We start from the raw sequence: 22,226 nt of genomic DNA, 5'->3' as shown, positions 1-22,226 counted from the left end.
ATAAAGGACTTAAATTTAAGGCACAAAATGATAAAATTCCTCAAAGAAAGCATAGGAAAAACACTGGAAGACATTGGCCTGGGGAAAGACTTTATGAACAAGACTTCAGTAGCAATTGCAACAATAACAAAAAATAAACAAATGGGACTTAATGAAACTGAAAATCTTCTGTACAGCTAAGGAGACAACAACCAAAGCACAGAGACAACCTGCACAATGGGAAAGGATATTTGCGTATTTTGAATCAGACAAAAGTTTGATAGCTAGGATTTATAGAGAACTCAGATTAATCCACATGAAAAAAGCCAAGAATCCCGTACATCAATGGGCAAGAGACATGAATAGAACCTTTTCTAAAGACAGACAAATGATTAACAAATATATGAAAAAATGCTCATCATCCCTATCTATTAGAGAAATGCAAATCAAAACAACCCTGAGATTTCATCTAACCCCAGTGAGAATGGCCCACATCACAAAATCTCAAAACTGCAGATGCTGGCGTGGATGTGGAGAGAAGGGAACACTTTTACACTGCTGGTGGGACTGCAAACTAGTACAACGTTTTTGGAAGGAAGTATGGAGAACCCTCAAAGAACTCAAGCTAGACCTCCCATTTGATCCTGCAGTCCCATTACTGGGCATCTACCCAGAAGGAAAAAAATCCTTCTACCATAAAGGCACTAGACTGTTTATTGCAGCTCAATTTACAATCGCCAAAATGTGGAAACAGCCTAAATGCCCACCAACCCAGGAATGGATTAACAAGCTGTGGTAAATGTACACCATGAAATACTATTCAGCCATTAAAAAAGATGGAGACTTTACATCCTTTGTATTAACCTGGATGGAAGTGGAAGACATTATTCTTAGTAAAGCTTCACAAGAATGGGGGAGCATGAATCCCATGTACTCAATCTTGATATAAGGACAATTAATGACTTAGTACACGGTGTGGGGTAGGGGGAGGGGAGAGCAGAGAAAGAGAGAAGGAGGGAGGTGGGGAAGGGAAGAGCAGAGAGTGGGAAGGAGGGTGGGGGGTGGGGGCTCAGTGTGTGACACACCTTTTTGGGGCAAGACACAATTATAAGAGGGACTTTACCTAACAAATACAATCAGCGTAACCTGGTTTCTTGTACCCTCAGTGAATCCCCAACAATTAAAAAAAATGATCTTGACCCCTTTTCTTCCTCCAACCATTTCCCCAAGTATCAGATTCTTTTTACAGACAATCCCTGTTTTCTATATTGTTGACTCCAGCCCCCGTGGGGGAGCGGGCAGTGGCGAATGGCCTGGTTGCTTAGTCAGCACCTAGAAGCAGCAAAAATGGAAAATCAAAGGCAAGGAAGCCTGGGGAAGGCGGCGCCCATATCGGTGGCTAGGGCACCCGCCACACACACCTGGGCTGGCGGGTTTGAACCCAGCCTGGGCCTGCTAAAACAACGATGACGACTGCAACGTAAAAATAGCTGGATGTTGTGATGGGCGCCTGTAGTCCCAGCTACTTCGGAGGGGGAGGCAAGAGAATTGTTTAGGCCCTGGAGTCTGAGGTTGTTTTGAGGGAGTCTGAGGTTGTTGTGAGGGGTGACCCCACAGCACTCTACTGAGGGCGACAGCTTGAGAGCCTGTCTCAAAAAAAAAAAATAGGCCTGGGGAAGATGCCTAGGGATGGAGTTCGGGGAGTGGGCACGAGCAATGTGGACCTGTGTGTTTTGCTTTAATACCGCCTATAAAACACTATAAAATCGACCACTAGTAGACAGGGTAGCCCTTCCCAGCTGCACCTGTGCTTGGCGGCGTGCTGCTCAGAGGCGGCCCGGGGCGGCCCGGGGCGGCCCGGGGCGGGCTGGAGGCGGGGCCTGGGCTCCGGGAACACCGCAGGCTCTTTGATCTCAGCTGGCCCAGCTACTCTACCCCTGAATACCAAACTCGAAAGCAGCAGGGACCAAATCTGTCCTCTTACGGTAGCGCCCCTTAGGAGATGGGCTAGCATTTAGATAAATTAATTAGGTTGAATCCTTTCCAATCCTGAACGAACATAATTGATTTTAACATTTACGTTGGACAAGGGCGTGACTCGTCTGCCTGCAGTACCTTTTGGCAGGGCCTGTCTCCAAGGGATTATAGAATGGACTTCACCAACCTGGGATCCTGGGCAACACTGCCACAGATCAAAGAAGCCATTTTAAAGAAAAATAATTCGTGGCCATGGGCACCTGGATCCACAGATCCTTCCACATACCACATTCCCCACAACGTCAGCCTGAGAGCCTTTGGAAAGGTGCTATAGGGCTCTCTAGGGCTGTCCCCTGTGGACAACACCCCCAGGGGAGGGCATAGTCCTTCAGGACGCAACTTAATATGGATGACCATGGTCCCTATTCCTGACAAGTACAGGAACAGGAACAACAGCTTCAGGAACCAAGGAGTAGAAATAAGATTGGCTCCACTCAGTGTGACTCCCAAGATCCCACGTGCAGAATCGAGGTTCCCCATCCCTGTGACTCTGGGCTCTGCTGGATTCAAGGTACTGCTTCTCAGACAAGTGAAAATACAAAATGTTTCACTGAGCTCAAAACTGCAGCTAATGCCTGGGCCAGATAGACTCCTCATGTTCATGAAGCAACAAAGGACAGAATTTATTGACGGGGGCAACCAACTTTGATTATAAGGTAGAGATAAGATTGCTGCCACTTTATGGGTCAGGGCCCGCTGGGGTGGGGAAACTGTGGCCTTCAGACCCCATTGTGGTCTTCTAGGTCCTTAAGTGCTCCCTTCCTGTTGACCAAACCCGTATTTTACAGAACAAATCCTTTTCTTAAAGGGGGTGCAGCAGAGACAGACGAAGATTTTCTTGCCTCCTTTGACGAGTAAAAAAGAACAATCTTGAAATCAGAAGTCCGCAGGCTCCCATCCCCTATAAGAAAATAGCAGATGGGTTATAGAGAAAGAGGGTGAAGTACATCAGTTATGACCTTGGAAAAAGCTGTAGGAGCAGTGACTATGCTTTGCCCAACTGATCCTCACATTGTAAGACGTCTTTTTCCCTAAAGATTATGACCAGTCCCCACCTTTATACTTCAGTTGATAGGTATTTATGTATTTCTACTTTTGGGCTTTTATGCATAATGATGCTATGAACATTCATGCACAAGTTTTTACATAAAAATATACTCTTAATTCTCTTAGGAGATACTTAGCAATGGAATTGCTGGGTTATTTGGTAACTCTACATTTCATCGTTTGAACAACAACAACAAAAAAGTCACACTCAAGAGAGAGCTCCAAGGACTGGAGGCAAGAGTTCACGCCTTGAGCAGCTGCAAGAGTTCACGCCTTGAGCAGTGACCAAGGAAGGCAGGCTTGAGAGCAGCGTGCGCGGCCTGCTGCAGTAGCTCAGGCCTTGTAATTCTAGTGTTCTTGGAGGCCACGGCAGGAAAATAGCTTGTGCTGAGGAACTGGAGACCAACATGAGCAAAAGTGGGACCTGTCTCTACTGTCTCTATTTTTCTCTAGAAAAATTAGATGGATGTCATGGTATACACCTAAAGTTCCAGCTACTTGGGAGGCTGAGGCGGGAGGATTGCTTACGCCCAGGAGTTTAAGGTCAAAAGTGAGCTATGATACCACTGTACTCTACCCAGGGCAATAGAGCAATATGCTGTCTCAAAAAAAAGAAAGGAAGGAAGGAAGGAGAAGAATGGAGTCAAGGACTCAGACAGCTGGGAAGACAGAGTCCAGATTGAAACACACCAGCAACAGCATGAATGAATAGTAAGGCAAAGTGAGAGATTTCTTGTTACAGTTGAACAAACAGTATGTCTAGACAGCGCATTTCATAAAACCCATGGATCCATTTAAAAGACCTAGAACACCATCAATATTTGCAGATGAATGCCTTATGATCCAATCTTCTTTCTAAAATTAAAAAATTACATTTATTAAGTACTTACTATTTCAAGGCAATAGTAAGTCATATGCATTATCTCATAATTTTCACAGTAGCCCTATTGCATTAGTTTCCTATTGCTGCGGTAAGAAGTTGTTAGCACAATCTTGGTGGCTTAAAACACATTTATTATCTTACAGTTGTGTAGGTCCAAGTTTGACATGCTGAGCTAAAATTAAGGCATCAACAAAGCTTTGTTCTTTCCCATACACTCTTGGTTGGATCTGTTTCCCGGCCTTCCCAGCAGCTGCCCATATTCCTGGGCTTGTGGGCTCCTTCAACCATCTTCAAAGCTAAATAAAACTAGTTCAAGTCCATTTCACATTATGTCACTCTGACCTCTTCTGCCTCACCCTTCACTTTTAAGGACTCTTGTGATTACATTGGGTCCACTCAGAAAATCTAGAGCAGCAGTTCTCAACCTGTGGGTCGCGACCCAAAGGAACTGTATTAAAGGGTCGTGGCATTAGGTAAGTTGAGAACCACCGATCTAGAGAAAACTCCAATTTTAAGGTCAGCTGTGCAACCTTAATTCCCCTTTACCATATAAGGTAACACATTCATGGGTTCCAGGGATTAGAATAGGGGCATTTTCAGGGGCTGTTATTCTGCCTACCACACCAGGGAAGTGGGTCCTATTATTCATAGTTTAACACCTAAAAGAGTAGTTCTCAACTGGAGGCAATTTACCCTAATAAAAGTTTCAAGGAGTGAGACATTTTTTTTTTTTTTACCAGTGGGAGAAAGTGTCACTGGTATCTAGCAGGTAGAGATGATAATCATCCTACAAGACACAGACAGAGCCCCCTAACAAAAAAATTATTTGGTCCAAAATGTCGATAGAGCTGCCATTGAGAAAGCACATTTTAAAAACCTGAGACTTACCAACCTGAACAAGAGCAAGACCCTGTCTCTACTAAAAATAGAAATATTAACTGGGTGTGGTGGCTAATTAGCCCCAGCTACTCAGGATGCTGAGGCAAGAAGATCACTTGAGCTCAGGAGTCTGAGATTGCAGTGAGCTAGGATCATGCCACTGTACTCTAGCCCTGAGTGACAGAGTGAGACCCTGTCTTCAAAAAAGAAACAAAAACCTGAAACTTGGAAGAGGTAAGTATTGTGACCACAGTCACAGCCACTAAGTGTTAGAGACACAATGTAAACCTAGGTCCACCTGACTTTGGATTCTGGACACTTTCCAGCCACGCACACTGCAGCACTATGCTACGAGCCATGAATTGACCCATGGCAAGCAAAACCTAATGTCCTCCTCCAAGGGTATACTCATGTACAAATAAACGAGGGCTTCTTTAGCCTCTTTATTCTGAAGATGCAAATGCCCAGCTCCCAGGGAACTGTGCCTTGGTGATTTAGACAAAGCTTCCTTGTTCAGTAGTTTAAGTAGCTGTAGTTCTTTCAGGGAAGCTTTCGCTCAGTTCGTAGTCATTTAAAGAAAATGACGTGGAGTAGCATGTTTTCTCAGTGCTGCGGTAGTAAGGGAACCGGGAGGGAGATGAGATGTCATAACTATTTACCCATCTCCCTAACCCCTGTTGCTCTGCTTACCAGAATGTCAGTTGCTAAGAATATTCAGAAATACATGTTGTCTATAAGGATGGATAAAGACCAGAGTGTGTACATTCTAAGTGCCCACTAAGCATAAACTGCTGAATGTTAAATCCCAGCATACTTATATGAACCATGTTTGAAAGCAACACATGGTATTTATCAGCTAACATGTGAAAAAATATTGCTTTAGCATAATGCAACAAAAAGTAGATTGCCTAGTCACACGCACGATTCTTTTTGTAACATAGTTTACTATTTTTAACAATCACATCATTAACAACCTACTGCATCTGAACATTGACATTGCTTAAACCATTATATCATTAAATAAACACTGAAAATAATTATAACAACAATATTATTTTCTATAGCCATATGTTCCCTGAAGCACCAAGAATTCATTTGAATGTAATTACAGCATCTCAAAATGTACAAATATCAGCATGAAGTTAAAAGACCTTAATTAGGGAACACCTTTAACTTTCACTGGGTAAATAGTTACATTTCAACATCAATAACAGCAATTCATATAATTACATGTTTATATACAGGGCTTACTTAGTCTAAATTATTTAACAGCTAAAATCAATCTTAACTGCCTTATAGAGTTTCAAATTTCAGACTATTACAGCGCCACCAAAAAAAAAAAAAAGTATCAGCTAAATGGAACATAACATATATGAAGGAAATTGCACATCTTTCAGAAGTGGTCACTAATTATTTAAGGCTTCTCTGCTGACTCCCTGAGTTCTACAGATTAGAAAATTAATCCGTTTTCCCAGAAGCTTCAAGAACCTAGTGACTCTTGCAGGGTCCCCCAGCTGCTAGCATCAGAACCAAGACTAAACCCCAGTTCTCTCCCAAGTCCAAGCTACTTGAGATAAATGATCACATCTCCCTCACTCCCGTTCTACCCTGTGGGGCTGACATGGTGTCTGGTAAAGTAAAGTATCTACGGAACTGAATACTCAGCCTCATGCTGTCTGCACCAAGCTCTTGCCAACATCTTGTTTTATCATTAGATTGATACGCAGCCTAATAAACTTCAAACTTGACTTTTGAGTAAATTATCTTAACTTCTCCTCTCATCTTAATTTGAGAGTGAAAATAATAATGATTCCTATTCATAGGATTGTGAGAATGTGAGATAATTTGCATAAGGTTCTTAAAACAGTACCAAGCCCTTACTCTCCATACATGTTTATCTATTACTATTATTTATCTATTATTTATTTATTTATCTATTACTATTATTATTAATATCATCATTCTTTTGCTGGAATATAAGTTCCTGAGGGCAGGTACTATGCCTGTTTCTTTGGTACGTCACTGTACCAAATATCTCAAAGGCTAGCTTGGTGACTTGGACAGAGAATACGCTCAGTGAATACTTATTGGATAAGTGAACAATAAACCAGCATAGTCTCCATTTAGGCCAATGACGGTCTCTGGCTTTGACCTATTAACTCAGGCCCTACACATATTACTTGCTTAAACTCATAATACGGATTTAAGATGTACACACCTGTTTAAGACATTAGAAATGTCAATGCACTTACAAGCTAAAATGATTTTTACATAATTAGAGTAAAAATACTTAAACCCATAGCAATTATACTTGGATAGAACTTTTTCTAAGTACTTTAATATATTTACTCAGTGCTTCCCCACGCATTATTGAATGTGTGTCATAGACTAAAAAAATAGTGACTAATCTCAGAGATTCTATGGTTAAAGTAGCCTTTAAGTCAAAAAAAGGGTCATATGTGATTTTAATTTGAGGAACATTGAAGAAAACTTAATGGACAATATAATTCTCCAACCCAAATCCCATAGTGTCTGAATTCCATTAGCGTAGTAAAGATAATAGCTTTGTTTCTGCCAGCCCCTCCTTTCAATGTGACTATTCCTTGAACTGCTGATAGCTCAGGCAAAAGGCATGCAATATTTTTTTAAAAGATGTATATCATGCTTACTGCACTAAAAGATTCAAATCTGCTTCCTGTGATGTAAAACATGAGATTAGGAATAAACACAGAACAGAAATCATGTAAAAGGAGAAGAGTAGAGAATGCCACATTTCAAGGAGCTAAAGGTGGGCGCTGAATTTATTTTAACGTCTTGACAACCATGGCAGAAATTGGAGGCAGTTTGCGTAACATGATCTATGTTTTCTGACCAAAAATAAAGCAAACACATTTGTCTGCAAACACATACTTTCTCCTGGGAACAAGTAGTACCAGAAAGATTGCCGAAACTCTTCTGGTTTGAGTGTAACTTTCAGGATTGACTTAACCATCTTATGGGCAAGAGGTCAGCTGAGGAATTTAGAAACTTCCCACCCACTTAGGGTTCCTGTCTTAGTTGAATGAAAATTGTCCTGTCTGCTCCTGGTTAACTCAGGTCCTTCCTATGTCATATAAAATTATAAAGTGGACCAAAGTTAGGTGTAGCTACTAAAATAAAAGAAAATGTATTACAACTAGTTCAATATATGCAAATTCATTATTCATCAACATCACTAAATTTCAAGTAATCAGAGTACAAATAATAATAATGGGAATACCAACTGCACATAACTTCATAGTTCACAAAATATTTTCACAGACATTATTAAAATCTATTGATTTATTCAACAAATATTTATTAGACATCAATTATATACCGGTTATGTGTGCTAGGAAATAGTGATATATAACAAAACATAATATGGTTCTCGCCTTCTCAGAACTTACAGCTTAGTGGGGTGAGGTATACCTTAAAGAAATTATCGCCCAAATAATTAAAAAATTACACTTGTGATAAGTGCCATAATGGAGAAATACAAGGGATCAGGAGAGTGTCCAACAGGGGAGTCTGACCTAAATGAGAGGGCTAGGGAAAAGCTTCCCTGACAAAGTTAAATTAAGGTTAGGACCTGAAGAATGCATCAATCAACTTCAGACAAGCACGGAGAGAATGAACAGTAGAAGCCAAGGGAATAGCCAGTGCAAGGGACCTGGGAAGGCTGGGAAGGGGCATAGCTGACTCCAGGGAATGAGGAGAGCACATCAGGGGGCTGTCACCCAGAGCCAAGAGACCAGTCACATGAGATGGCAGAGAATAAGCAGAGAGACTCGGAGCCACATCATGTTGAGCCTCGCAGTCCGCACACTCTTCTGCGGACTTGATTGTAGGACCTCATACATCAGTAAGTATCAATTGGTCTCTAGCATTAGGCAAAGCCAACTGTAATACGTGGGTGAGGTCTATGGATTCATTATCACATGAAGGAAAGTTGAATGCCCCCAATATCAACCCAGTTGGCTCCAAACTACAATAGCCAACATCTGTAAAAAGAGTTACCTTGGCTCTTTCATTATCTAAATGACTTTGGAGAGTAAACTGGCAGACGATTGGCAGTTAACAGTAAAGCTTTCTCACCTTAATTCCAATTCTGACTCACTGCTTTATGACTGTGGGCAAACCTTTAGCTACTTTGAGCTTTAGTTTTTTTATTTACAGAATGGAGATAATTTTTGCCTCACCTGGTTATTGTGAAGATTAACAAAGGAAAGCACTTTGCAACAATAAAATACAGGCTTAATGTTGATAGTTTTATGGTTCTGAGTAATGCTGTGTTTTCCTTAGTGAAATTCTTCAGTAATTTTTCATTCCCAAAGGCTTTAGAGTGCCTTTTTTCATATTCTTTAAGGGTGGCTTGGTGTAATAGGAAAAACTTTTTATTTGGAAACATCTGAAGTAAAATGCCGGTCCTGGCACTTCCTAGCTGGTGACAATGGGATGACTTAGCCTCGGTTTTTTCATCTGTTAAATGGAAGCAATAATTTATACCACTAATGTTATTTAAGGATTAAATGGTGAGACTCATACCCTAGTGTTACATAGCAGATCTGCAGAAAATGTTTGTCCTCTAATATTAGCTTTCTTTCCTCAAAGAGAAAAAAATTTCTATGTTGCATTTAAGAAATTAGTGTAGGTCAGTGCTTTACAGACTCCCCTGTGCATCAGAAACGCCCAAGGGTTTGATAAAATGCAGTAACTATAGGACTGATTCCAAGATTAAGCATTTGTAACAAGCTCCTAGGCGATGCTGTCATTGTTGGTCCACAGACCACACTGTAAGTGGTGAGGTTCTGATCTGACTGGTCTATTAATGTCATCAACCTGCTAGCCACACTAGCATGAGAATTAGCCAATATTGGAGTGCATCTTAGGAGGCCTCATGCTTCCTGGAAGAAGTTCGTGAAGTCTAGGACCTCTTGCTATTTGGTTTAATCCACATTTCTTGATCCAGAAATAAGGAGCATCTTCCTATTATAGAAAAATCGAGTAAAAATCATTTTTAATATAGAGGTTTTGATAATCACTCATTCAAGGGTCTCTTAGGAATGCTAAGAAAAACTGAAGATGGACTGGGCACAGTAGCTCACACCCTGAATCCCAGCACTTTTGGAAGACAAGAGTTTGAGACCAGCCTAAGCAACATAGTGAGACCCTGTCTCTATAAAAAATTTAAAAATTAGTTAAGCAGGGTGGCGTGTTCTTGTAGTCCTATCTACTCAGGAGGCTGAGGCAAGAGGATCCCTTGAGCCAGGAGGTCAAGGTTGCAATGACCTATGATGACATCACTGCACTGTAGGTGACAAAGTGACACCCTGTTCATAAAAACAAAAGAAAACTAAAGAGGAATAACAACAAAAACATGTCTATTAAAGGAAAAGCAAAGTTTCTCCTCTTTTCAACTAGAAGGTGGAACAAGGTAACTCTTCTCTTTTAAAAAAAATATGTTTTTAAATTGACACATAATATTCATACGTATTTACAGGGTATAAGGTAACATTTCAATACATGTATACAATGTGTAATGAAGAAATCAGGGTAATTAGCATATTCATTACCTCAATCATTTACCATTCCTTGTGCTGGTAACATTCAAAATCCTCTCTTCTAGCTATGTGAAAAATACAGTAAATTATCGTTAATTACAGGCATCCTGTAGTGCCACAGAACACTGGAACTTATTTCTCCTATGTAGCTGTAATTTTGTATCTGTTAACCCATCCTCTCTCTCTCCCTCTCTCTCTCTCTCTCTCGTCCTCTTACTCTTTCCAGCATTTAGTTACCATTATTCTGCTCTTTATTTTGATGAGATCAACTTTTTTAGCTTCCATATATGAATGCAAACACGTGTCTGACATATTTCACTTAACATAATGTCCTCCAGCCTCATCCATGTTGTTGCAAAAGACAGGTTTTCATTTTCATTCCCTTTTACGGCTGACAGGTCCCCGTGATGTACATACACCACGTTTCTTTATACATTCATCTGAAGGCAACTGTTCTTTTAGCCCCCCCTGCACCTCCCCAGATGGTCTAGAGTTTTTCTATTTCCTTTCATTGCTAAGTTCTAAAGGGGCACTGTCACCCTCGGCTCCTATTTTCTTTCCAGTCTCTTTTAGTCCCCTGTTATCTGGATCCATTGTGACTACATACTTGAACTTACCTTCTTTTTAAACCCATTCCCAGTCTCAGTAGCGTTTGAAATGGTTTGCTCCCTCCTTTCTTCTCTAAAACCGTGTCTCCCTAGTTTCAGAGACACAGTGAGATCCTGGGGCACCTCCTCCTCCAGCAGCTGCTTCCTTGACTCCTCTCACCCCAGGATAGCAGTGGGTCCCCAGAAACCAGTTCTCAGCCCTCTGCTCCTCTTCCCCTTTACCCCCTCTCAGAAGTCTTAGCACCGTGGCACTGTGCAGACCCAGGAGGTAACTAGGACTCGTCCTCAGCTCCTGCACCCGCATTCCAATTGCCTGTGGACATTTTACTTCAGATGTCTGACAATCATTGATATTGATAATTGAAATCACTAATCTAGTCGCCAAACTCCTTCCCCCTCCAACTTCTGTGTTATGGCATTGGCAATCCAGCGGCACCAAGATTTGACTTTGTCCTCATACCCATCTAATTCTTTATCTTCACCCCACCTCTCCCATATGTGATCAGCCACGAACTGCCGCCGATTCTGTCTGCTCAATGCCTTCTCTAACACACCAGCCAAGGTCCTGCACTAGCACTATCTTTGAAGTCTTCTGTGTAGCCTTATCGCTAATGTCTTTAGGCCTTCCATTTTTCCTGTGCGTTATTATTTTTGTCAATCTCCTTTAACTCCTCCCTTTTCTAAGATGCAATTCAAACTCCTTAACCTGCCGTGCTGAGTCTTCTACCATCTGGCCGCAACTTAATTTTCCAAACTTCCTTTCTCAGCCTCCCTTACTTTATTACTTACTTTAGTCAAATGTATAACCTCATAAGTAACGGGCTCAATCTCTCATCCCAGTTCCAAGAAGTGAGAATTCCAAGCAAAGAGAGTCATATAAGCTCATTTTATTTTATTTTATTTATTTATTTTACTTTTTGGCAAGAGTCTCAAGCTATCACCCTGTGTAGAGTGCCATGGCGTCACAGCTCACAGAAACCTCAAACTCTTGGGGTTAAGTGATTCTCTTGCCTCAGCCTCCCAAGTAGCTGGGACTACAGGTCCCCACCACAATACCCAGCTGTCATAAGCTCATTTTAAATCAAAAACCCACCTCTGGTTTAGTCGGCCCTCATCTGGAAATTATGGTTATCTAAGGTTTGTCTTTTCTGAGTACGAATAGGGCAGTTTTCCACATAGGGAGTATAGGCAAGGAGAAAATCATTTTAGGTGCTAAGAAAATGCTGTCAGTGGCGGGGTGCAGTGTTCACACGTGTAATCCTAGCACTTGAGGGAGGACCACTTGAGGCCAGGAGTTTGAGACCAGCCTGAGTAATACAGCAAGACCCCATTGTCAGGGCCCAAGACTGGCCAGGTCTCAGGGCCCGGCTTAACTAGGTTCTGGACGTGGACCGCTAAGTTACCTTGCTCAAGTCTGTTAGGTGCCTGAGGGCTATCTACTTTAGCTGAAGAGAGAGTGTCTTAGAGAGAGTAAAGCAGTCTTCTTAGAAAGATAGATCTTAGACTTTAGCAGAGCTTGTTGATCTTCAGCAGAGAGACACCACCCTGGCATTCTGCAGGCAGGAGAGGAGACAGAGTCAGAGTAAGCGGTCCGTGATAGAATGCGCATGCTCCCGACTGCCTGCTCCTCCAGCCTAATATAAAGCTGATCTCGTGCCTCTCAACACCACAGGTGTAGAGACTGCCAATTCACCACTGCTCTCATCTCGCGAGCTCTCATGCTTGTTAGGAGAGCTAAATCCCTCTCCATCCCCTTTCCACCAATGTGTTCCATTATTGAGCTATATAGGTATATCTTATAACTCTCACTCCTCCTAGCCATAGGCTATATGGGCTGCTACACCCCATATCTACAAAAAATAGAAAAATTAGCCTGGCATCATGGCAGGCACCTGTAGTCTCAGCTCCTCAGGAGGCTGAGGAAGAAGGATCATTTAAGCTCAGGAGTTTGAGGTGGCTGTGAACTAGGTTGATGCCATGGCATGCTAATCCAGGTGACAGAGTGAGATTCTGTCAAAAAATAAAGAAATAAAAAAAACCTTGATATTGAAATGAATTTGTCAATAAAAGTAAGAAAATAAAATGCAATATCTTCACGTAGTATAAGACAGAAAAATCCTATAATTGAAAGAGATTTTGGAAAACTAAGTTAAGTATCCTTAATTTTTTTCTTTAGTATAGCTTTACTGAGATGCATTTCACAGACCATAAGATTCACCCATTTGGAGAAGTTGATGTGGTTTTGAGTGTATTTTGAGTATAACCATCACCAGAATCTAATTATAGAACATCTCTTCTCACCCCAAAAAGACCAGTAGCCATCACTCGCCAGCCCCGGGCACCCACTAATCTACTTTCTGATCCTATGGATTTACCTGTTCGGGACATTTTACACACATGGAGTCAAATGATACGTGTTTCTTTTGTGTGTGTGTGTGTGACTGGGTTCTTTCATGTAGCGTGTTTTTAAGGTTCCCCCAGGTTGTACTAGGTATCCCTACTTCACTCCTCTTTATGGATGAATAGCATTCCATTGTGTGGACATGCCCTGTTTTGTGTATCCATTCATCAGTTGATGGGCATTTAGTTTTCTACTTCTTGGCAATACCCAATATTACTGCTATGAACATTTGGTTCAACATGAAAATATATTTTCATTTATCTTGTGCAAATATCCTCTATACATACATACTACACACACACACACACACACACACCTTCTATACGCTGAATGGCGTATGGCTCCATGGTAACTCCGGCTTGTACAGTAACTCTATGGCTCCTATGGTAACTCTATGTTTAATGTTTTGAGGAGCTGCCAAATCATTTCCAAAATGGCCACACCACTTTACACTGCTATCAGCAATATGCAAGGCTCACCAACACTTGTTACTGTTTGTCTTTTTTTTATTTTAGCCATTCTAGTAGGTGGCTTTGACTGTGGTTTGGGGTCATCCCTATTTTTGGCAAGAGCAAAGTAAAGCCTGAGTCTTGTGCTTTACAAGGTCTAACAATTAAGTTCATGAACTTGACACTGCCGTGCTTCCATTGCCAACACTGTACAAACAACTCGGTAAGGTTTCTCAACCTTGGTACATCAGTGTCTGGCAGCTGTGTTCATTGTGACATGTGCCAGTGTCTTGCTGAATGGTGTTCCTTACTGTCACATGTTTTTGTGTGCTGTACAATGGCAGCTCTGATGGTCATTCTAGAAAAAGAATTCCAAAATTGTTTTGAAAGGTGGACTAGGTGCTGGCATTATTCTTAGCTTCCCCAGGGAAGTACTTTGAAGGTGACAACAGTGACATTCAGCAATGAAGGGTGTAGCACTTTTTCTAGGAAGAGTTTGCAAACTTAATTATCAGAACTCGTATGTCCCAGCTAGTCATGGGAAAAATCTGATCTGCAGAGAGGTTGTTTTAGAGAAAGATATGGAAGGCTAGCTAACGAATTGTTACTCCTGGTTACAGAAAGCAGGGAGTTAAGAGAGAGAGAAGGAAAGACATTAACTTTTTCTTTATATTCACCTCCTGTTAGAAGGAGTGTTATATGTATATGTATCACTTTAATAAAGCAAAATATCAAACAAAAATATCAAAAAACAAAATGGGAAGCTCTGTGTCTTCTGATTTCCAGTTTTCCTATTAATCCCTTGAGAGTTTGGGCTAAAGCCTCTTTGCACATAAGATTATATATGTGCATGCATGAACATACAGATAGGTGTATGTCTTGATATTAGATAATATGTTTATAACATACATACGTACATAAAAACATTTTAATACCAGCAAGATCAAACTTGACCAAGTGAAATCTGAGTATGTGCCTAATGTTACACTATGGCTAATGATTTGCTGAAATGTTTGAATAAAACACTATCAGTGTTTTCAGATTATGGATCAGTTATCCAGAAGAAATTGTGTGTGTGTTATTAAAATGCATTAGAGATTTGGTGGGTCATATTCTCCTTGTTATCCTTGAACATAGTTCAATAAACAGAAAGGCTTATGACGTGATAAGATCAAGTAAGTGCCAGATTGTGCCATTTGGGACTTGCTGCCATACTTCTGGGGACTGACTTTTCTCCCCTGGTGTGACCATCTATAGAAAATCACTCAGACTTGGTTAGCAGTTCACAAACCTCTATTGATTCATACTTCCAATCCAAGGACCATAATGGACTTAAGTAATTTCAAATACTTAATGGCAATACCAACATGTGGGTTAACCATAGATCTTAAATGAGATAAAATTTATGACATTTTAAAAAAGTAAAGCCCAATGCTGCTTATAACTCATTATCTCAAAACTTTTTGATATAATATTTCTGTGCACCCATGTGGCACAAGGATAAACAGAAAACATGGTAGATACAATCCGTTTTTCCTAATCCGATTTTCCAAGGATTGCATTGTGTTCCTTTACAGTTTGCCCCAAACTATCCAGTAGTTTATTTATTAGCAGAACTCAAGTAAGAAAAAGAGAGGGAGTGAGTCAACAGAGCATGACCTTGAAGGTCTCTCAATCCAGGTATTACCACTAATCAATTACATGCCATGTGGAAGATTTGTATCGGAAAATGCAAACCTGACAATAAATACTTTAGAAAAAGAGACTAACTCAAGAATAACAAAAATGCAAGCAGTAGTGGAAATAGAAGAGCGTTTCTCTGTTTCCTTGCACCACCCTTCATTATGAAAATCAGCCAACAGGAAACCAGCACGAGTGAATAGCACTTTACCAGGGCTTTGGGTATGCCAGATAGATAGGATCAGAGACTCCTCAATTTCAAAATGATAGCAAGGAATGCAAATTCCAGAGACAAGAATCTATTACCAGCAATGTGCCTTTGCTTGCCCCAGAACTTCAGACCTTTTTTTTTTTTTCTCAGACCTTTGGAATGAAGATTAAGAATTAACTAATCATCATAGCAAGAATTTATAGAGGCAGCACCAAAAAAACTGGTTCTAGGACAATGTAATAATCTGTAGCTTGACATGTCCCTGACACTAGTTACACTTTCTAAGGAGCTGAACGTGTAAATATAATTGAGATGAACAGTATGCTCCCTTGGACAGAGCCTTAGATAAGTACTAGGAAAGATAATTCAATTCAGTAATCTCTTGAATATCTCACTATACATGTTTTGAGTTGTGTGGTTTGGAGAAAATTTCTCTAATATAAATGAAAGAATCTATTCTAAAAATCTAGGTGGAAAAAATAAAAAGCAAAGGCTTTTAAAAGAAACGCTTAGCAGTAATATTCCCCCATTGGTAAGCAACTAATAGGATATTTCAGAAGGAAAGAAAAGAAGTAAAAACAAATAAATACAATAATATTAAAATGTGCAACCAATTCACATATTTTCCCTCAAGTATTCCTATCTATATGTATTTCCATCATAGCCACCGTCAGAAAATATGGTATTGCTTTTTAAAAGGCACACATCCTTGTCTAGCTTGTAGAACTTGGACTATTTTTACCTTTTCTTACTAACTTCATTTCTTATCTGATTGACTCATCATGTCAGACACCGGGGATCAACTTGACTTAGCTCATTACATTTCATTCAGAGGCAGATCTCAGCTGTGTAGAAACAGACACTTCTACAATTTAGGGCCCCTCTTATAGAAAAAAAGTATATAATTATAAATGCAAAATTATGTAAAAAATTAGACTGATAACAGAAATCACAATAATTTTTTAAACTTTAAATGCTAACAAATACTATGTTCCAAATTCTAGGAAAAAGTACCTTATTAAATGGTTATTACGTAGCTACCTAACATACCCTTTAATACTTTTCTTCTACATTTTTGGGTGTAATGCTCTTTGGTAGCTTCTTTATACCACAGCTATTTTGTAGTATCATTTTTTGTAATGAGACTAAAAACATACTTAAGTCTTTCTTGTAGTCTAGTTGATCAAAATTTGCTTCACGAATTGAGATTTGGGACGCATAAATCATTTCTTCTTCATATACTGTACTTGCTGGTTTTAGTACTAGAAAAGTTTTGTGGCCTAAAAAATCAAAGATTCTGATCAACTCTATTTCACACAATTCCCATCAGAAAAGAAATGAGTGTATTTGAGGGGGTGTGTGGGTGGGTTGATAACTGGAGATGTATCATCCTGAGAGATACATTCCGGCCAGAGAGCCTACAGTTACGCCTCAACTTCAGCATAAACGGAATCCTCTGCTCACAATTTTCTACACCTGATGCTTGGGGAACATGTTCGTAGACTAACTTAATTAGTCACTTCAAACACCACTTAACCTACACAGTCCTGGCAAGAGCTGCAATAGGAATTTACATGTACCACTACTGGCTGCAGACCTCTGCCTCGTGTTGCTGAGTGGCTGAGCACGGTGGGTGGCACAAATATTCCTGGAAACTATTCCTTCACCAGGACACTTAGCTGTAAATTAACTAATCGCAGAAGTGACCACAAACCATGTAAAGTATATCCTGTGAAATCTAAATTAAATGCATCACCAACTTAATTTCCCCTTATCGGGAATCTAAAATACCCAGCATCACCCCTCCAACATCACCGAACACAAAGGCAAGTGCTGTAGGAGAGGATCAAAAGGTGGCTAAAATATCTGGTTTTTCTTAAAATTTGTAAATACATATGACCAGTGAACCCATTGCTAAGGTCTTTCCCGAAGGCTTAACTTGAAGGATCTGTGCAGAAATGGGATCCTGAAGCTTCAGCCTCGCCAGCTCTAATCCCTCGCTCTGCACTCGCCCTGCCCTCACGTACCCTGTCCTAGGAGCAGCGTGGCCTGGACCTGCAACACCATCTAAACGCAGGTAGGGCTGCTTCGCTTTCTGTTATAGTAAATAAACTTTACAGTTACAGCTATAGTCCTCAGAGTCATCAGGAATTCTCAATAAAGTGCTCTGGGGACAATTAAGGGGAATTACCTAGTGGAGAGAAAAAGGAACGAACACCAGGAAAGGAAACCCAGGCTCAATCACTCAGCGACAAGGATCTGAGCGGCCCGCCCAGAGCGTTGGCCCGGGGCTGCTATCACGGGTGTCTGGCAGGCAGGGCAGCAGGTGGAGACCGGAGGAAAAAGAGACTCAAAAGGGGAAATGGAAAACGCCCAAGATCAACTGTGCTATCTCGACAGTTTGTGCTGCAGACAGATCTTACCAGGCGCTCTAAAATAAACCTAAACGCAGGGGCTGAGGCCAGCCCAGCAGGTGGGATTTATACTGTCTGTATTAGAAAAGTTCTAGTTCAGACCAAGACTTATTTGTACCTGAAGACAGACAAGTGACCAGATGACTTCGGAAGGCTTCTGATGGACTTAACTGTTAATCTATTATATAATAATATTAATAAGAGAGAAGGTTGAAAATATATTCTCAGAGAAAGACGAATCACAAATATTATAAGTTTGAAGACTATTCTTAAATACTCTATAAATCATAAAGGCTATTTAAAGCCTTTCAATATTTAAGATGTTATAATTTTCCCACTCAAGAAAACAGTAAATAGCCATGAGAATTTTAAATGTGCCTTGAGAAAAGCCATAGAAAAGTTACCAAAATAATATTCCTTAATATTTTCTAATAGGTTTTTCTTGAATACAATTTCCATTTCCATGTGAATAGGAATAAAACAGAATTTTGCAAGTTTTCTTTTTTTTTTAATTTATAAGAAAAAGTTTATTTGCTGGTCATTGTTTGAATCTTGGAATTCCCCATAGATGATACTGATATAAACCTATCATTATGGTAAAAATCAGTCATGTTTGAATCTTCATTAACACTTGAACTATTATATAAATGAATCAGCAGTAACAATTGAAAATTCCTTTTCACTCCTCATACAATTTAAGTTCCAGTTTCAATCATCCACTGTTAAAAGTCTAAAGTATCCTCCTGGGGCGGCGCCTGTGGCTCAGTGAGCAGGGCGCCGGCCCCATATGTCGAGGGTGGCGGGTTCAAACCCAGCCCTGGCCAAACTGCAACAAAAAATAGCCGGGCGTTGTGGCGGGCGCCTGTAGTCCCAGCTGCTCGGGAGGCTGAGGCAAGAGAATCACTTAAGCCCAGGAGTTGGAGGTTGCGTGAGCTGTGTGATGCCACGGCACTCTACCGAGGGCCATAAAGTGAGACTCTGTCTCTACAAAAAAAAAAAAAAAAGTATCCTCCTGGGTGAAAAGTGCACAAGCATGTCAGGCGTCCTCAAACTGCGCCCCGCGGGCCACATGAGGCGGTGTGATTGTATTTGTTCCCATTTTGTTTTTTTAATTCAAAATAAGATATGTGTAGTGTGCATAGGAATTTGTTCATAGTTTTTTCTTTTTAAACTATAGTCCGGCCCTCCAACGGTCTGAGGGACAGTGAATTGACCCCCTGTTTAAAAAGTTTGAGGACGCCTGATATAGATGGTCAAGCACGATAATGGTTTTTATCTGGTGGTGAAAAACAGCTGCAGTTTAGTACTTAAATTAAACCTGCAGTTAATGGTAAGCCTTCTAGCCAGGCAAAGTAATTAGGGAAAGCTGTGAAATCTAAAACGGAAACTAGAAAAGACCAGGAAAAAGAGGGAATGTGAGCCCAACTGCTGCAAGCTGGTATGCACCCCTGTACTTTAGAAAGGCCAGACAAGCCAAAATAATACAAGTTGCTTTCCTTACCGACTTGACCAAATAGTATGTTGTTCCTACAAAAATACTGTCAAGGGGCTGGGCATGGTGGCTCATACCCATAATCCCTGCACTCTGGGAGGCAGAGGCAGGAGGATCATTTGACTTCAGGAGTTTGAGACCAGCCTGAGCAAAAGTGAGACCCCCAGCTCTACGAACAAGAAAAAGCAGAAATATTAGCTGGGCAATGAGGCAGGAAGATCACTCGAACCCAGGAGTATGAGGAGTGTGAGTGAACAGACACCACCACACTCTAGCCTGGGCAGCAGGGAGGCTGTGTCTCAAATAACAAAAAAACCTTGGCAAGGGTTGCATTTCACTGTACCTAGCATAGAATCAGCCCACGAAACAAAAACTGCACTTTTCAGAAGAAATGCTATGCATAGTATATTCAGAGTCACTGACTGCTTTTTTTTGTGAGCGTGTAGGTGTTAGAGTCTCTTGTGCTTCTTCTTTTACACTGGATTTGGGCTGTTTGAAAACTATTTCATTATCTTCATCATCATTCATTGCAGCCACTTCAGATTTTCGTTTCTCCAAAAATGCTGGTGTACAAACTGGTGTGGGGCCCTGGCTATCCATAGTCTTCTCAGTAGTGCCCGAAACCTGTTGTTTCTTTCCCTTAGGTAAAACCAATGGAAGAAAATTATAATCAATTCCTTTTTTCGCTAATTTCTTCCTGAGTAACCTTTCCTTTCTATTTTTTTTATTTATTATTATTTTTTTTTATTGTTGGGGATTCATTGAGGGTACAATAAGCCAGGTTACATTGATTGCAATTGTTAGGCAATGTCCCTCTTGCAATCATGTCTTGCCCCCATAAAGTGTGACACACACCAAGGCCCCACCCCCTCCCTCCGTCCCTCTTTTTTCCTCCCTCCCTTTTCCTCCCCCCCAATAACCTTAATTGTCATTAATTGTCCTCATATCAAAATTGAGTACATAGGATTCATGCTTCTCCATTCTTGTGATGCTTTACTAAGAATAATGTCTTCCACTTCCATCCAGGTTAATACGAAGGATGTAAAGTCTCCATTTTTTTTAATGGCTGAATAGTATTTCATGGTATACATATACCACAGCTTGTTAATCCATTCCTGGGTTGGTGGGCATTTAGGCTGTTTCCACATTTTGGCGATTGTAAATTGAGCTGCAATAAACAGTCTAGTACAAGTGTCCTTATGATAAAAGGATTTTTTTCCTTCTGGGTAGATGCCCAGGATTGCAGGATCAAATGGGAGGTCTAACTTGAGTGCTTTGAGGTTTCTCCACACTTCCTTCCAGAAAGGTTGTACTAGTTTGCAGTCCCACCAGCAGTGTAAAAGTGTTCCCTTCTCTCCACATCCATGCCAGCATCTGCAGTTTTGAGATTTTGTGATGTGGGCCATTCTCACTGGGGTTAGATGATATCTCCTTTCCTTCTTTTTAAATCACCTCTCCATCTGTAGTCTTTGTGTAAGTGTCCGTTTCCGATTATATCGTTTCACTGCCGGATGTGATGGCTGTTTAAATGGCGTTTTGCAGCCCTTAAAAAGTTCTTTATGTACTTTTCCATGTGGCACAACACGACACTGCAAAAGTCTTTCGCCAAAAAGGTAGTTGTTCATTGTTTCAGCAACTATCTTGGCAACATCATCAGACTCAAATTCCACAAAGGCATAGCCTTCGCTATTTCCAGTCCTTTCACTTCTGGACGGTCTTAATCTTGTAATAGTGCCAAACTGGGAGAAATAAGCTTGGATCTGAGTTTCATTAAGTGTCCTAGGTAGGTGGCCCACATAGATTACTCCACACTTAAGCTTTTCTTGCTTTTGTTACTGGGTTACGGGCTGGCGAACCTGTGCTACCTCCTTTGGAAACTCGACATCTTCCTGCGGGTTCAAAGACAGCATCAGCCTGGGAGGATCAGCAAGGCCCCCCATTCTGAAAGCTGCGAAAACGACCAACTCCACTACAAGTTTTCTTAAGTAATTTATAAAATCAGAATTTTTAACAGGCAATTAAACTACTTAATTTCTTTTGAAGTTTCTTTTAAACTTCTTTTGCAGCAGTCTTCCTAGATAAAAATTACAGCTTTAATGACCCTTAGAAGACTAAATGAGAAAAATCATAGAACCTCAACTGTACCTAATACTTTTCTTTTCCATTAGGGGTCCTCAAACTTTTTAAACATGGGGCCAATTCACTGTCCCTCAGACCGTTGGAGGGCCAGACTATAGTTAAAAAAAAAAAAAAAACAACTATGAACAAATTCCTATGCACACTGCACATATCTTATTTTGAATTAAAAAAAAAAAAAAACGGGAACAAATACAATCACACCACCTCGTGTGGCCCGCGGGCCGCAGTTTGAGGACCCCTGTTAAACTATTCATTCAATCTCCTGGCAAATGAAAGTGTCCCTTTCCTTTTTGTTCCCCTTTGTAACTGTGATTCTCCAGACAATGTTCTCAAGTTCATTGTCCTGGTGATGTTGCATCTTCCATGGCGACACTTTGCCAATCTATTGTAAATAAGCTAAAGCAATTCTTAGTAGCCTTACAAAA

The 22,226-nt window shown here is 40.6% G+C and overlaps 1 pseudogene; it reads right to left on the bottom strand.

Moving 5' to 3' along the window:
• Nucleotides 1-17,632: 17,632 nt before the first annotated feature.
• On the bottom strand, nt 17,633-21,572 carry LOC128563289 (MKI67 FHA domain-interacting nucleolar phosphoprotein-like; annotated as a pseudogene).
• Nucleotides 21,573-22,226: the final 654 nt, after the last annotated feature.

The sequence above is a fragment of the Nycticebus coucang genome, chromosome 13 (assembly GCF_027406575.1).
Source record: "Nycticebus coucang isolate mNycCou1 chromosome 13, mNycCou1.pri, whole genome shotgun sequence".
Taxonomy (NCBI): Eukaryota; Metazoa; Chordata; class Mammalia; order Primates; family Lorisidae; genus Nycticebus; species Nycticebus coucang.
This window is presented reverse-complemented; position numbering and strand designations above follow the sequence as displayed.